Below are 15,834 nucleotides of genomic sequence, written 5' to 3' on the forward strand. Positions count from 1 at the left end.
GCGGTTTTGAGGCCTTGTACGAGGAAATGGCTTCTGTGAGTAAATCTCTCCCTCTCGCACACTTTTTCTCAAATCGTTGGACTGGAAGGAATTGTGGAAGGCTGCAGTTTTTTTTTTTTTTTTTTTTTTTTACAGTTTTACAGTCATTTGTTGTGTGCACAAAGTCTGTTTGTGTTTCTCGTCACTCTGCCCCTGATCGCTTATCGGAAAATCCCCCAGACATTAAATATGAAATGGCAAAATACTGATGTAGTCTGAAATTTGAGAATTAAATCATGTCTCTCAGCAGAGTCCAGAATTTTTGTGGGTTTGCAGTCAAGTAAGGACATTGGGTTGTCGTCTTTAGTTTGTAATATTGTTCCAGATGTCGGGGAGTACAGTAGGAGGAAAACTTCAGGCATTCGGGCTCATATCATTGATATTAGTATCACTTTTGAAAATAATTCATTTTGTATGCAATACTACTCTAATATAATTGTAGTTCAGCCTTTAGACTGTAAAAGATGGCTGAATTTATAGCTTTTGAATCTTGGCGTCCACCCCATCTACCTTAATGAATTGCTGAAAATGCTAACTAAAGTACATAAATGCTAAATATAAACTTCTACCATTGGCCAGAAAAAAAGTTTGCACTTTTCCTTATTCGGTTCTTAACAAAATGCAGGTAAGATGTCTGATTCAGGACTGACAAAGAACCCGACACTTCAACTCTTGCAGCTGCACTAATGAATGCTCTCTCTCTCTCTCTCTCTCTCTCTCTCTCTCTCTCTCTCTCTCTCGCTCATTCCCATACTGTCTGTTGTATGCCTGTTCTTCTTTTTTGGAGTTGTTTTCTTGTTATTTACCTGCTCGCTCTCCTCTCGACCTCATCTGTCTGTCAGTCTGGAGGCAGAGTGTTGAGCACTGTTAATCAGAGCCTTGACACATGATGTCACAACCCACAGAAGGTGCCAGCAGGAGCATGTGCGCAAGAATCTTAATTCTACACTCATAAATATTTCATGCAAAAAAGACAAGAAAGAGGTGTGGAAGAGAGAAAGAATGAGAACAGGGAAAGACACAAAGTGATTGTTTATGTATGCATGCGCACACTAGTGCATTTGTATCTGTGTGTGTGTGTGTGTGTGTGCGTGCGTGTGTGTGTGTGTGTGTGTGTGTGTGTGTGTGTATATATATATATATATATATATATATATATATATATATATATATATATATATATATATATATATATATATATATATATATCCAACCCAATATACACATCCAAATAAATATATGTTTCTAATTTACAATCATTTGGAGCAGTAAATCTGAAAGCAGAACTGCCATAAACAGTTCCTGTCTAATTAAAAATATATATATATAATTCATGAGGATATGTTCTGTAAGGAGCATTAGTAATCAATCTAATAGCTCCATGATAACATATCTAATTGCTCTAGAACACATTGGCATTCATTTTTATTCACCACATAGCCATAGTCAAATAACAGTACAATAATGGATTCAACAAGATATTTCTTGACTGACGTGGTAAACATATATCCATTGTGATACAAGCAACTAGATTTAACTTTCTTCTGAGGATTATATAATCAGAGAAAGTTTAAAAGCTATCAAGCAAATTCCACAATATTTATACAGTATGACCTATTCAAGGATAGGTTGCTACTTTCGTGCTATTTAAGACAAGGTTTAACTTATTCAAATTGTAAATATATTAAAACCTTATCATACAAGGGTCATATAGAGTAAAGAATGGTTTCATCTACGTATAGATTAATCTAGGTTTTCTTACTACAGATAGCCTGCAGAATATCTTAAATAGAAACTGAAAACAGGGTTGAAGCCAACACGGAGCCTTGAGGAACACCATTGTTAACCATTAGTGACTCAGATAGTTGTTGTTCGACAAATTTAAATTAAATTCCCCAATACTTTGTGATCTGAATAACAGAATAATGATCAAAATGTATCAAAAGCTTTAGCGAGATCAGTAAAAATTGCTGCACAAAATTGTTGTGAATCTAAGGCGTTATAAATATCATTCATAACCTTTACAACTGCTTTGATGAAACTAAATGATGAACTGTAGATAGAACCACTGTAGATATGGATAGATTTCAAATGTATGTTAGAGGCTCAAGCTATAATCGATATGGCCAACTTAAAAAAAAAAAAAATGAAGGATCTAAGGCAGCTAGACCAGCGGGTTTTTTGGGTTAAATAAATGTCATCCAAACCTGTGACTCAGTAACTGGTCATCGGGAAAAACTACAGGGTAATGTAGTGTAAATAATTTTTGTATGTCTTCATTTGTTTTCCATATGCAGCCTAGAAACATGATTCTCAAATAAATAGCTTGCTCTAATAAAATGCTTGTTTAAAAGCTCTGCTCATTAAGCTTTATCTGTAACAATAGGCCCTTGTGTTAATAAAAATAAATATCTCATTATTTTACAGCATTTCAGAATGTTCTTGAGATAGAGGAACATTTAGAGATTTGCTTTCTGTAATTTTCTGATTTTGTTTTTCTGACAGTACACCTATTCCGATGTTGTCTGAATAAGTGTAATTATTCTTTATAATTGATTAGATTTTCCCATGTGTTTTCCCATGTGTCAGCGCTTTGTTTCTGGCAGTCACATGGTGCCACAGTGGTAAAGCAGTGTGATGTGTTCTGTTCTTTATTGAGTCAGAGTGTTCACGGGTCATTGTTAAACTCTGAGCTTTATGAATAATCCCCTTCTGCTCTCTTCACTCGCTCTGTTTCCTTCCGCCTGCTGTCGAGCTGTCTCCCAGATAGCATACCTGTCACCACTAATAAGTCAACAACGCTTTCTCTCAGAAGTCAAACCCGTTGCTTGTCATAGTTTTCTCTGGTGCAGTTATCATCTGCTAGATCACACACACACACACACACACAATGGTGATTTCGCTGTGGAATCTTGACACTCTACACATCAGATACGCCAGCATTGTACCTCTCCTGTCTGCTCTTCTTTCTTTACCTTTTTCTCTGATTCTGAATAGTTTCCACTCGTAACATTTTTAATTTTTATTTTTTTTAATCTTGAGATATCTGTTAGTGGGAAAAGCATCCCGAAATGCACAAATACATAACCAGTCTTATAATATATGGCATTCGTATATATGTATATATTCGTATATATGCTCCCATTCCAGTTAATGCAGTTTCAGTCCATTATTTATTTCTAAATCAAATAATGCTATATCAATAATACTTTTCCCCACAGTTGTATAATATACAATTAACACTGTTTAAAGTGAGACACACAAAATTTCAGAGTAATTATTTTAAAATATGACACATGTATATGCTTTGTGTACCCTACAACTTTAACCATTCAACAAACAAACAAATACACACATACTGAAATAAAGGCAGAAATATTATTTAAAAATAAACAAAAAAACTCACTTATACTACATCAGATTTGATAGAAAATAAAATAAATTACAACTGAATGAGCTCCATTTATACACATGTATAAAAACATAGATGTGTTAACCTACTTTATATTCACAGCAATAAAATATAACTAGATAACTATTTGGTTGTGATTAGCCAGTATCAATCTGAACTGTAAAAAAAAAAAAAAAACTTAGAAAATCAGTGCTTTTTAGAGGGATAAAATAAGTCTAAATATATTAGGGAATACTGTGGAATTCTGGAGAGTAGCATGGCAATTGTATTTAACTCATTAAGTGTTTATTGTGTAATATTTTGTTGATAAGCATTTACAAACAATGTTTTGTTGATAAGCTCACCATGCTTTTGAAGTAGTTTGTAACAAAAGCACTCTTTGTATTTTTTATTTTTTTTTACTTTAATTTGTAACATATAATTATGTAAATATGACGTAAAAATTTGAGACACAGATGCTGAATGGAGTGTATGTTAGAACATTCCAACATTTCTAAATATTAAAAACAAAAATCTAATGAAAAAAAGAAAAGAAAATAGAATCAGTTTTTGAGAAGGTGAATGAGACTCTAGGAGTTGCAATGGATTGCAGCATTGTTTAATTTTTTCAGTTTTGCCAAAAAAAAAAAAAAACACCTTTGTGTGTGTGTGTACTGTATATATTATTGTAATAATTTATATTATTCTATAATATTTTAAATACAAGCATATTTATGTAAAGAATAAAAACCATGCACCACAGAGTAAATTAGTGCAAAATTAATGCAAGAGTTCCAGTCTGAATGATCCATCGAGTGAATATGATGATCAGCAGAGAATACTTCGGAGTATACTCTCAGATGGGAGTAGAAGAGCATGCACATGTGCATGTTTAAGTGTGCGCTGGCTGCCAAAGTCTTGCCTGCTGGCTTCATGTGCTCCTTTGTTCTTTTGCTTTTGTTCTGATCTGTTGTCCGAATCTTGACTGCTGATAACTGTGTGCTCTTCTTGGGCCCTTCAGAAGAGAGAGAGGGAGAGAGAGAGGGAGAGTGTGTGTGTGTGTGTGTGTGTGTGTGTGTGTGCATCTTTCTGGACATCTCCCGTTAGGATGTGGGGTGATGTGTGAAAAATGGAGGAGAAGCCTGCGAGTGCCAGCACACTCCCTCTTTCTAGTCCCTGGCCAGCACCCTCTCCTCTCCCTCATCCTCTCCCAGCTGTAAGATGTAAGCTGGAACACCAGCCTGACAGAAATGGAGACCAGATGCCTGTATTTCTCCGCTGTCACTTGGCCGCTCCCCAACAGATGGAATTCCGATCAGTCTGGGCTGTCTCTTGTTCTTTTGGAAAGAGTGAGTGAGGAGGAGGAGTACGGGAAAGTGGAGGAAGGGGCTATGGCAGCCAACTTGTGGATTCGCCCCAGGCTAAGCGACATTCCCAGTAATGTTCTTGTCCTTGTAGAACATTCAGCTTCCGCTGGCTTCCTTTAGCTCTTTTATGAGAAGCAGTTTCTCTGACTCTGACATAGATTCTAGGAGAGCCAGATGGAACTGCTAAGCGAAGCAAACTCCTTCCTTTGCCCCATCCTTTTCTCTCCGCTTTCCTTCAGCTCCGAAACCCCCCACAGCATTCATTTACCCAGACCCCCCCCCCCCCTTTCTCCCTCAGGGACAGAGCAGGGTGTCCACACAATGAGCCTATTTTATTCAAATAAACCTGACATCTGGGTGCAGTATGCTTGGCCCATCTTGCATAGCGCAAAGGAATTTGTAGGGGCACAACCCATAGTGCTTCGGTGAGGCACAATATGCTCCCTTCCTGATACATTTAATGAAGGATGTCCTCTAGCCAAAAGACATGATTTGATTAAGAGAGGAGGTAACAGACCCCAGAAAACAGCAACCACAAGCTGCCTGACAGTCATTACACAGACAAAAACACATCGCACAGTAGCCCTTCAGTGCCATGAGCGTGTTTCACTCGAGCACATGTGCTCAAAAGAGCACGCTAAAAATACCTAGACTTTATTCATTTTGTAAATAAATGCGATTCTTAGACATATTACTGAATAAACATGCAAATATGTTCACATTAAATGTTGGGAGTTTTCCCATGAAAGCATATAGTTTTGAAATGTTTGAATGACAGGAACATTTTTTTATCAGAGTTCATTGTTTTAAATTGTTTTTTAAACATAATGAGATATAAAGACATATATAACATATAAAGAAATTATTCTATAAAGTAACCCTGTTTTATTAATTTATTTTTTCAATGGTTCCTGGTCTGGCCTTATTAATTTGTGCTGTTGTTCACTCGCAAGTCACTATTTTAAAGGGAATATGAATCCAATTGTTGTTTTTTTTTTGTTGTTTTTTTCTCACATGTGCAGAAGACCGTATTTTTTAACTCTCCCCATATACAGAAGCCTCACTTATCTTCCATCGTGATCTGTTCGAGGCGGCACAGAAATGTAGTTAAATTTAGTTTAAAAAGAGCATTTAGTGAACTGTGCTAGTGGTGCATAGATTTGCATTGCATTAGACGAACATGAGATGAACCCAAAAGGTCTGTGCTCCGAAACATAAGAGTCAGTTCAAGTATTTTCAGTCAGTTTAATTCAAACCTTTCAGTCTCACTCATTTTTTTTTCTTGCTCTACATTTCACCTCGCTCTACTTCTAATCACTCCTGAAAAACTTCCATTTTAGGTAGTCTAGCACTGTTCTGAAATTTTGGAATTGATCCTTAACCAAACCTTTTATGCACCACATGTCTCCTGACGCCCCCTCCCCGTTTCGTGCTCCGTCCCATCCCTTTACCTCCATCTCCTCCTCAGACTCCCACCGTCATCTAACCTGCTCTTTGTTATCGCTGGCTAGCGCTTCGTCCATGGGCTCTGTGGAGCCACAATGTTTCTGAAGGTGGAATTCTTGCATATGGTTATGATTTCAGTACGTCAAGCTGGATTTGAGTTTTTAAGGCATATGCTTTGCTCAGGGCTAGCCAAGTCAGCGTCAGGCACATCAAAGGTTCATTGCACTGAATCAAGGTGATTTCACCAAAGCCGATCTCCCCTTCAGCCCCCCGCCTGAAGCATCTTCCCACCCACCCGAACATGTGGCCAGCTGCGGCAAAACTCGCACATCACTTATCACGACCGTCTTCACTTTTCTTTTGTCTACTCACACCTTTTATAAACACCAGGCTTTTATTTCATTTTGTCTTTTGAGAACAAACTTCATATGCTAGTGTTTAGAGAGCTAGTTTAAAACTAGAGTAGTAGTTAAGTCAAGCTACATTTTCAAGTTGCACCAGAAAACTCTAAAAAAAAAAAAAAAAAAAAAAAAAAATTGATAAAGGCATTAAGGCTTATAAAGGTGCAGTTAAAAAAAATGAATCAATTATTATTATTATTATTATTATTATTATTATTTGCTCTTAAAACAGCATTTATCAGGCACAAAGCAATAACAAAAAATTAAAACCACAAAAACATTAATAAAACAAAAACAAAACAAATAAAATGATGACCCTGCTGAGAACAGTAACCGGGAATTCAAATGAGTCTGTAAATCTGCAAATTACCCTCCCAGAAAGAGAAAAGATGCATGGCCAAACTTTGTGTTTCATCGACCAAAGCTATTTGTTGAAGAAAAAAAAAAAAAAGAAAGAAAAAGATTGTTTGTTGCAAGAAAAGCTACACTGTTCTGAATGTCGCTGATCTACTGTAAGCTACTAAGAAAAGTTAGTAGCATTGCCACTTTTAGTTAGCCACTCTACAACATTGTGGACTTAAAAGATTACATTCTCATCGCATTTAAAATGATTTGAGCTTTCTGCCATTTTAGCCGCCTTTAATCGCTATGCACTATGTGTTCCAGGTTGTTTATGTAATTGTGAACACATTTCTTTTAGTGCCAAAAACAGATGAGCGGATGTTTTTGAAGTTGGAGGGTTACATGCAGGTTACAACGTACAAGGGAATTTAGAAGTAATGCTTCTTATATTGGATACGCACACAGCTCCAGTCTGCCTCATCCTTGATAGTTTGCATAAGTCCACAGTGATTCGAGGAGACTATTGGAAACAGGAAGCAGAAAGAAGCATTAGAAGATCAGAGGAGAAACGAGACCTTACGTGTGCTCCAGTGTGGGAAAAAGAGAACTTTGAGTTTTAAATGTGTTCGCAGTGTGAACATACGCTTGCATTTCTCTTGACCAGAGTTAGGGTTAGACAGGGTTAGGGTTTTGACACTAAATCTCATTAGCTGTATCAAATATATTCTGTAAAATTTCTTACCCAGTAGTCGTTATTTCTATACTTGTGTGCAAATACATCTCTAAATAGCTTGTGTTTGTAGTTTGGACCTTTAAGGAGGTTCATATGCAGGTCCGTGTGTGGTGAAGTGCAGGCATATCGCTGCAGAGAGTGTGTGCACTGGTCCTTGGAAGCGTCACACAGTCGAGCTGTGGATCTGGCCTTCATTAGCAAGCCCTGAGTCTGAGCAGTGCCTGCCGGACTGCTGTCATCGATCCTCAGTGGCAGTAAGAGCAGTGAGCTCATTCAGGTCACGTCAGCGTCCTCTCTGCTCGGAGCATCACGCCACTGACAGCTGCATCTCTCTCCCTTTACCTTTTCAAAATATTTCATCAGCTGACAGTTATTTACTAGAAGTACTTCCTGAGACTTTAAGGAAATATTTCTATAATTTAACTACACTTTTGCATGTTTACTTAAAAAAAAAAAAAAAAAAAAAAAAAAAAAACTTTGCAATTTTTTATCTGCTTTAAAGTTTGCATCAGAAATGATTATTTTAGGATCACAATTATCAATATTATCACGCCATTGTTAAAATGTGCTGGAAATGTTTAAATAAATACTCAAACACACACTGAAGTAATTTCACCAAGTATTTTGTTGAAAACAAACAGATTTTAAACTAATTGAAAATATTGGTTTATATATATGTAATATCAAAAAAGTTGTATAAAATGATAAACCTCACATTTCAGTCAAAATTATTCTCCATAAGTGATTCTACATAGGCTACCTTATTATCTGAAGCACAGTGCACATTAGCTTGTTTTCCATCTGGTTAAGATTTACAACCCAAATTTGGTCCAGTTTTCTCATTGATCTGAACAAAAACAGGAGACCGGTTGGATGAAAATGTAACTCCACTGTGTGACAGCAGGTGGCACTTATGGAACAGCAGCAGAGTTGTTTCCACGGTAACCGCTGTGCAGATAGCAACTGCTACATTTGTAAACATTACTTTCTTACACATTTCAACCGTAAGTTTTTATTTTATTTTTTAATTATTTAAAGTTTATTATTTAATTATAATTGGATTAATTGATAGCTTTTCCGTAACTGGCGAACCCCGTTTGGGAAAACCTGAGCTACACCATCTCTTTTTTTACTTCAGAGCATTTTTTCCACTCGTTTTGTTTTTATACATCACAGCCCTGTTTGTTCACTAGTTATTTGTTAGCCTTGCAGGATCCAACGTGAAAGCACGCCTGTCATATATGAGGGCAATGTGTGTGCATCTGTACCTGCATTTGCTTTAATGAAGTTCTTCAGCCTTTTGCTGGGTCTCCACGATGCATTACTGTATCATGATAACACAATATTTACAAGTCAAAGTGCATAGGGTCTTCGGTCATCAATTCTGGCTGATAAAGAGAAATGATTTTTAGAGTCTGTTGACAGTAAATCCACTCAGTGAAAGTAATGGCACAACTCCACGGTTTCTGCGTCTTCAACCTTGGGGGACCTTCTCTGCAACCATCAATACAGAGCTCAAGCTATCACAATAAAGTGTTTTTATCTATAGCTCGACCACTCTCACTGAAAGGCTTTGTATTTGAAACGAGACACTTCAAACTAGGCTGAACAAGTGCATTAATGTGTTTGTGGCCTACTTCTGGTTACAGTAAAGTATGGTTGACTTCCCTGCAGGGAAGCATTTTATGATGCCACATGCTGTTAGATGCTACAATCTGAAGTCAATATGAATGCTAGGGAATGAACTCATAAGTTTGGTGGCAGCAGTCTGGGTAAAATGGCTGTGGTTATAATCAATTTAGGGTCCAAGGAAACCAGCAATAGGACTTTCAATGATTTGCTTTGAAGCTAATATAACAGGTTTATCGCAATGACTGGTTTGTTACACAAGCAGCACAGAGTGGCCTCTCTCTTCATTTCTTTCTCTTTACCTCTTCAAAGTTAAATGGAAATTGTGCCACCTACCTGTAATATATGAACATCAGCTCTGTTCAGTAGCTCTGCCGTCATTCACTGACCCTCATGTTGTTCCAAACCTAAATGGCATTCTTTCTTCTGTTGATCGCAAAAGAAGATATTTAGAAGAATGTTGGGAACTGAACAGTTTTAGTTAACATTGACTTTCATTTTATGAATCAACAACAAGGGTGAGATACTTCTTAATTTAACCGTTTCTTTTAAACCAATAAAAGACTGGTCAGCAGGTGCCAAAACCATAAAGCAGCTGCTGGTGTGGTTCCTTTAATCTGTAAATGACAAAAAGCTATTTGGGATAAATTATTTGGTAAATGAAACCAAGTTGGGACTTTTAACACAAGGAAAGTCATTGTAAAGTCTTTAAGGGCCGCTGTCTGTGGTGATGCTGCTGTTCAAAGGGAGCTGAAACATGTTTTCATTAGCATTTTGTATTTTATTTAATCCTCATATTTCTTTTTGCTGTTTTACGTCCATTTGTGGATGTAGTTTTGTGCTTGTATTAATCAAGGAAGGAAATGGCTGGTGGGGCAGAAATGACTGTCACTGTTGATGGGAAGGAAGATTGAATTTTCTTCAGGATCAGCAACATTAAGGATAGTGGGAATTTCAGAGATCTTTCCTTAAAGTTGCTGGGTAGGACTAGTTATTGATTGGTCAGCAGCATGGGGGGGGGGGGCTGTCACAGACTCATCAGCCCAATGGAGACAAAGGACCTCTTAAATGTGTTGTATGTAATGTATAAATGTATAAACAGCACAACTGATCAGCAGGACTCCTCTCACACCCACATATTGTCCCTGAGCTGACTGGTTAGGAAGTATACCATTCTAATGTAAATTACTTTTTTTAGGCCTATTAAATGCACACACACACACACACACACACACACACACCTAGTGTTAAAATAATAAGAAAACTCTGATTTTACTGACCTCTGTGAAGGCAAGATTTGGTGCGTGTAGCCGCACTTTCAGGGGCATGACTTTAACTTGTCTTGTATGTTAATTAACTATGTATTTCTGCTTATTTCATTGGCCATTTAAACAATACAATCTCTATAAAGAAATCTCTGGGGTGTGAAAGCTGACCGTTAAGGTTCATTTATATAATATTACAGATGTAGAAAATCTATTGAGCTCAGTCCCCCGGTGATAAAAGAGTAAGAGTTAACTTAAGCAGCTTAGTAACGCCAACAGTTAATCAGTTACTATTAAGTGAGGAGGCAAATTGGAATCAATTCATTCAGATTTGCAGAATGAATGTGCAAAATGAGCCATGAAGCACAATACTCAATGATTCTCTCTCTCTCTCTCTCTCTCTCTCTCTCTCCCCGGTTGTTTTTCTTCTGGTTCTCTGCCTCAGTGTTTGGAGTAGGTAATTGAGGCTCCATTATGGGCGCCTCAGCGTGGTGCTTGCCTGATTGTTAGAGTATCGTTTAGAAGCTACAGGCGGCGTAATGCTCTGCTAGACCTGTGCAAACAGCCGACCGATGTGAAAAACACAGCACAGTGCCTCGCTGCTCATGAATGAAGGGTTACTGTGGTATTAAGCACTGGCCACACTGATCAAGAAAGGAGAACTGTGTGATACTTGTAGTTTTACACAAAGGTTTTGAGAGGAAGAATTTTTAAATATCAAAAAATAGTGGTTGAAAATGGAGTCCTAAACTTTCTAACCATTCAGTTTCTCAAGATTAAATAAAGTATCTTGGTAATAACAGTCATTTTTATGTTGCTGTTCTATTTAACAAAGAATTCAAAGAAGAAGAAAAGCTAGCAGTTTCCACACAAAATGAAACATTTTAACTGCTAAAAGTGGGATGCTTAAACTGTTCTCAATGCTGATAATAAAAGCAAATATGTAGAAATTGTGAATATAAAATATACCCTGCATGGATATGAGAAGTTATTTAAAATGTAAAAAAGCTGACTGAACACAGTAACTATTGCATTCAGTGCCAGCTCATGCACACACACACGCACACACACTCACACAATCCAGCACAATAAGTTAAACAATTGGATATCATTGCTCAAATTAAATGTGCAGATTTCTGTGCGAGAGCAGAATGAAAAGAAAAAAGTTGCTAAAAATGTAAGCACATCTGATAATTTCTTTCAGAGCTTGCATGCTGCTCTTATCATAACACATCTTCCAGACATTATGCCAGGCTGTGCTCCATCTCCTCTGAGGAACGCACTTCCCCTCACATGATTTACAGATTAAAGCAGAAATGTCCACTGCCTGGCCCCTAGTGGTCCTGCGCTCATTAGCGGTAAACCATGGTCGCGTGTCAGGACAGGGCCGCGGGTCAGGCAACGCACGCAGGGACACGACAGGAGCCTGTCGCTAACACCGTGTGAATGTGTGACCGTGCTAATGTTAGCTGTTAACAGGGCATCAACACGAGGACCTCAATGTCAAAGTGGTATCAATGATTTTAACTTACTGTCAGCATTTCAAGAAAAATCTGTCAAGACAAGTCACCTTTATTTCTATAGTGCTTTATACAATACAGATTGTTTCAAAGCAGCTTTACGGTGTCAAACATGAAAATAATTAGTAAATCATACAAGAGGACCATAACAAATCATTTTTAATCATTTTCAAGCTTAAGTCAGTTCACTGATGATTCAGTGATGTCATCATCAGTTCATCTCTCTTCCAACAGGATCTGTGAAATCAGACAAGCGTCCCCAACTAAGCAAGAGGCGACAGATGCAAGGAACCAAATTGCCAATGCATCAACATGCAAATTTGTTAAAAATAAAAGGCAAAAGAATTTGAATAAGAACAAACTGTGTATATTTTATAGCATGCAAGAGGCTAAGCTATCATGCTTTAGTTCTAGATTACCATAATAACAGCTGGTTGAGTAACAACCGTATCACAGAGAGGAGCTCCCTTTAGAGATACGTTCATCTCATCTCCGCTGATGCAGACTTAGTGTAAATAGACAGAGACTAAATAAATACACAACTACAGTAAGGAGGAGGAAAATAAATAGTAGCCATAATAACAGTAAGAGTGTAAACCCGTCCACACCTAAAATGAGAACTGGAAAGATAACTCTAATGACAACAATATTAGCTTCTACAGTAATGCATTATAAATGTAGTTTATTCTAATTACACACTGCAGTTTAGTCTTCTGCTGCTTTAAACGCTTGAGCTCTTTAAAGTTAGTGAGTGATCTTATGTCACCTTCAGAGAGAACAAGAATATATGCTATGAACAATATAGGATTTATTTCTGTATTTTTCCTTCCTTATTTCTCTTAGTGAAAAAGGACAGTGGTTAAGCCCAGACCAAAAAATAAATAATAATGAAATAAAATAAAAACCCTGAGCTGTTTCCAGTGTGTCAGGCAACGTTTCTGCAGGGAGAGAACATGCGATCACACTCATGTATTGCACACGTGTGACAGCATGAGAGCAGTGTGCTGTTGTTTCTCTCTGATCTTTTATTATGAGAGATAAGGGAAGGGCTTTGGTGCGTGTGCCGTGCTCAGAGGAGATCCCTTTGGGTGACAATCTATGATGAGAGACAGCTCTACGCCACTTCTCGCCAGGGTGTTTCCGGCTGGCTCCAATTAACCTTGCACTGATTGCCCCAAGGAGCTTTGCACACTAATTAGAGGCGAGAAATATGTCTCTGATTCAAAATGCCACAGAGACATAGAGGCGCTGTTATCCTGACAGACAGGCCAAGGTGTGAGAGAGACCTCCTCTATTCAGTCTTCAGCCCAGCTGGTGACAGTTAGCAGCCCTGACATCCTGATGATCACACTGTCTTTCTCACTTCCAGCCATATGGATGACATCCTTATCAAACTAGTGCAAGGCTAACTCTACTTTACAGTATGCCTTTGATTGCCCTTAGTTTGAACAAATTTTGTCATTTTGTCAAGTTCAGAGATGCTGCAAGTATCCCCCCCCCCCCCACTGTATTTCTCACATTGCTCTCTGTAATGTCATGTGAATGTATTCTTAAAAAAGAGAAAGACATGAAGAACGTTTGTGTTTAGGTGGTTTCAGAGAGTATACAACTAGAACAGAATACACAGCAGATTTTCAGCAGACAGCAGAACACATTAGGGACTTCTTTATTTGGCTCCATCCTTCAGTACATATCACTCCATCTTGGACAATCTTTATATGTCCAGACATTCGGAAGGAATATATCATTATTAGTATTGCCAGTACATCCGTTTTGGTCATAATTCTTGAAAATAGAATGCAAAAGATGCAAAATTACACCAAGTTTTGTTAATGGTTCAATTAGAATTTTGCAGAATATGGCCATTTAATGCATTATGGAGCATAGCAATGGAAATAATTTACTATCTGAAAAGTTCCAAAAAATGTATAGGCCTGTGAGGTACTAAGAGAAGCACATGACTAATTGTGAAAGAGTATGAGTGGGTTCTAATGGCACTCCCATGTCTTTACTTTGTAAACTTCCATCTCCGCTGGAACCATTTATGATCTCTTTTTGTTCTACATGCTGTTAGTGAGGCAGCAGCTGATACAAACACGTTGAGGGAGTTGTACAGCAAACAGCCATTTGTACCTGCCTTCGACCAGAGGGACTCTTGAAAGGGGAAGGAGGGAGGGCTGGAGAGAGAAGGACTCGGGCTTAATGGCTCTTGAGTACAGTGGCTGCAGCTCAGTGATGTAGTGTGTCGACTCCCTCCGGATACGGGCACTCCCCTTTCTGCACCTTGGCATGACTTTTCACTTTGATTGTCAGGCAAGTCTGCGTGCTTCAGTGACTCCATCTCCCAGAAACCCCTGGGACAGCATAAACTGGATATGTGCTAGCTGAGTGCTGTGCAGATGATTATAGAGGGTGAACCAGTAGCCAAGAACAATAAATAACATTGTGATTGTGTCACAAAAGGTAAAAGTGGTCACATGCTGTATTTTAATATTCACCTATTTTTATTGCATCCGTCTTCGATTACTTTGTTTTTTCACTTGACGTTGTTTTTTAATAGTGTAGAAACTGTATTTTGATGTTCAAACAAAGAAAGTTTTTTTCTTTTGTGATGATGTTCTACTTTTTGTCCCAGAAAGCTTGAAAACCACTAGTATTCAGGAAATATGCATGAGAAGGAGTCCATGTAGTTACATATATTTTTAAGAGATTTTTTTTTTTTTACTTTTACACAAAGTTGAAGTCAAACGTAACATAGATTGAAACATGTTTATTAGTCAGTTATGCTAAAATGCATAGTTCAGAGTTATCTGAAAATGTTTTCTAATCTTTGAAGAAGTTAAGATAAACAAATCTGTCCAAATGTCCGCAATGGAAAGCTCCACAGACTTATTTAAACTGAACAAGCAGCATTGGTTGACACAAAATGTCCACATCACTGTAATAATTTATACATATTTATTTATTTTGATGATAAAGCATAGTAGCTCATACCTGTTAACATTGTCAGTCACACAAGTCAGGTCTGTGTCTGGTTTGCTGGTTCTCGCAGTGGATAGACAGACAGATGCAGCAATACATGATGGTAATTACATTCATTTTCACAGGCAGTCATTACAGCATATTCATGTCTGGAAGCAGAAGTAGATTGGCCTGTTTCTAGACCTATGTCTTCCCAAAACCCTAATACAGCTTCTTGCTATTATTTTGATCCGTAGCCATACAGCACTGATGGTAATATCCATCCTTCCAGAGATCTGCTTTGGTAAATTACTGACATCTACCAAGATCCCTGTTTAATGGGTCTGTTTAGCTGAACCTCCTGCCCCTCCACGTTATTTCCGTTCACTCTGAGAAGTGTTTGTATGTGTGCGTCAGCACTAAATAATGCTGCTGGTGACAGTCACAATAGCTGTGCTTGCTATGGGTCTGTGAGCTCTATCTCTAGAGGCCTGCGGACAGGAATAACTCAAGAGATGCTGCTGAAGCAGACAGGGGAAGGGAAAAGCCACCTCTGAGCTAATGGTCTTGCATCTTCCTGGCAGCATGTCAATAATGGCTCTTATCACATTAGGCAAAGAGTCCATTAGCTTATTCTCTTCGCCTGCATGCGCCGTGGCAGCGCCAGTTTGTGCATAACCTCTCTAATGGTTTGTGTGCTGGAAAGAGAGAGAGAGAGAGAGTGCTATAGATTCTTAAGC

The 15,834-nt window shown here is 38.0% G+C and overlaps 1 protein-coding gene across 2 annotated transcripts in view; it reads left to right on the forward strand.

Annotated features, from left to right (window-relative positions):
* bnc2 (basonuclin zinc finger protein 2) overlaps nt 1-15,834 on the forward strand; it is a gene marked incomplete at its 5' end in the record, with an annotated part of 81,092 nt that overhangs the window by 42,159 nt on the left and 23,099 nt on the right.

The sequence above is a fragment of the Carassius auratus genome, chromosome 1 (genome assembly GCF_003368295.1).
Source record: "Carassius auratus strain Wakin chromosome 1, ASM336829v1, whole genome shotgun sequence".
Classification (NCBI taxonomy): Eukaryota; Metazoa; Chordata; class Actinopteri; order Cypriniformes; family Cyprinidae; genus Carassius; species Carassius auratus.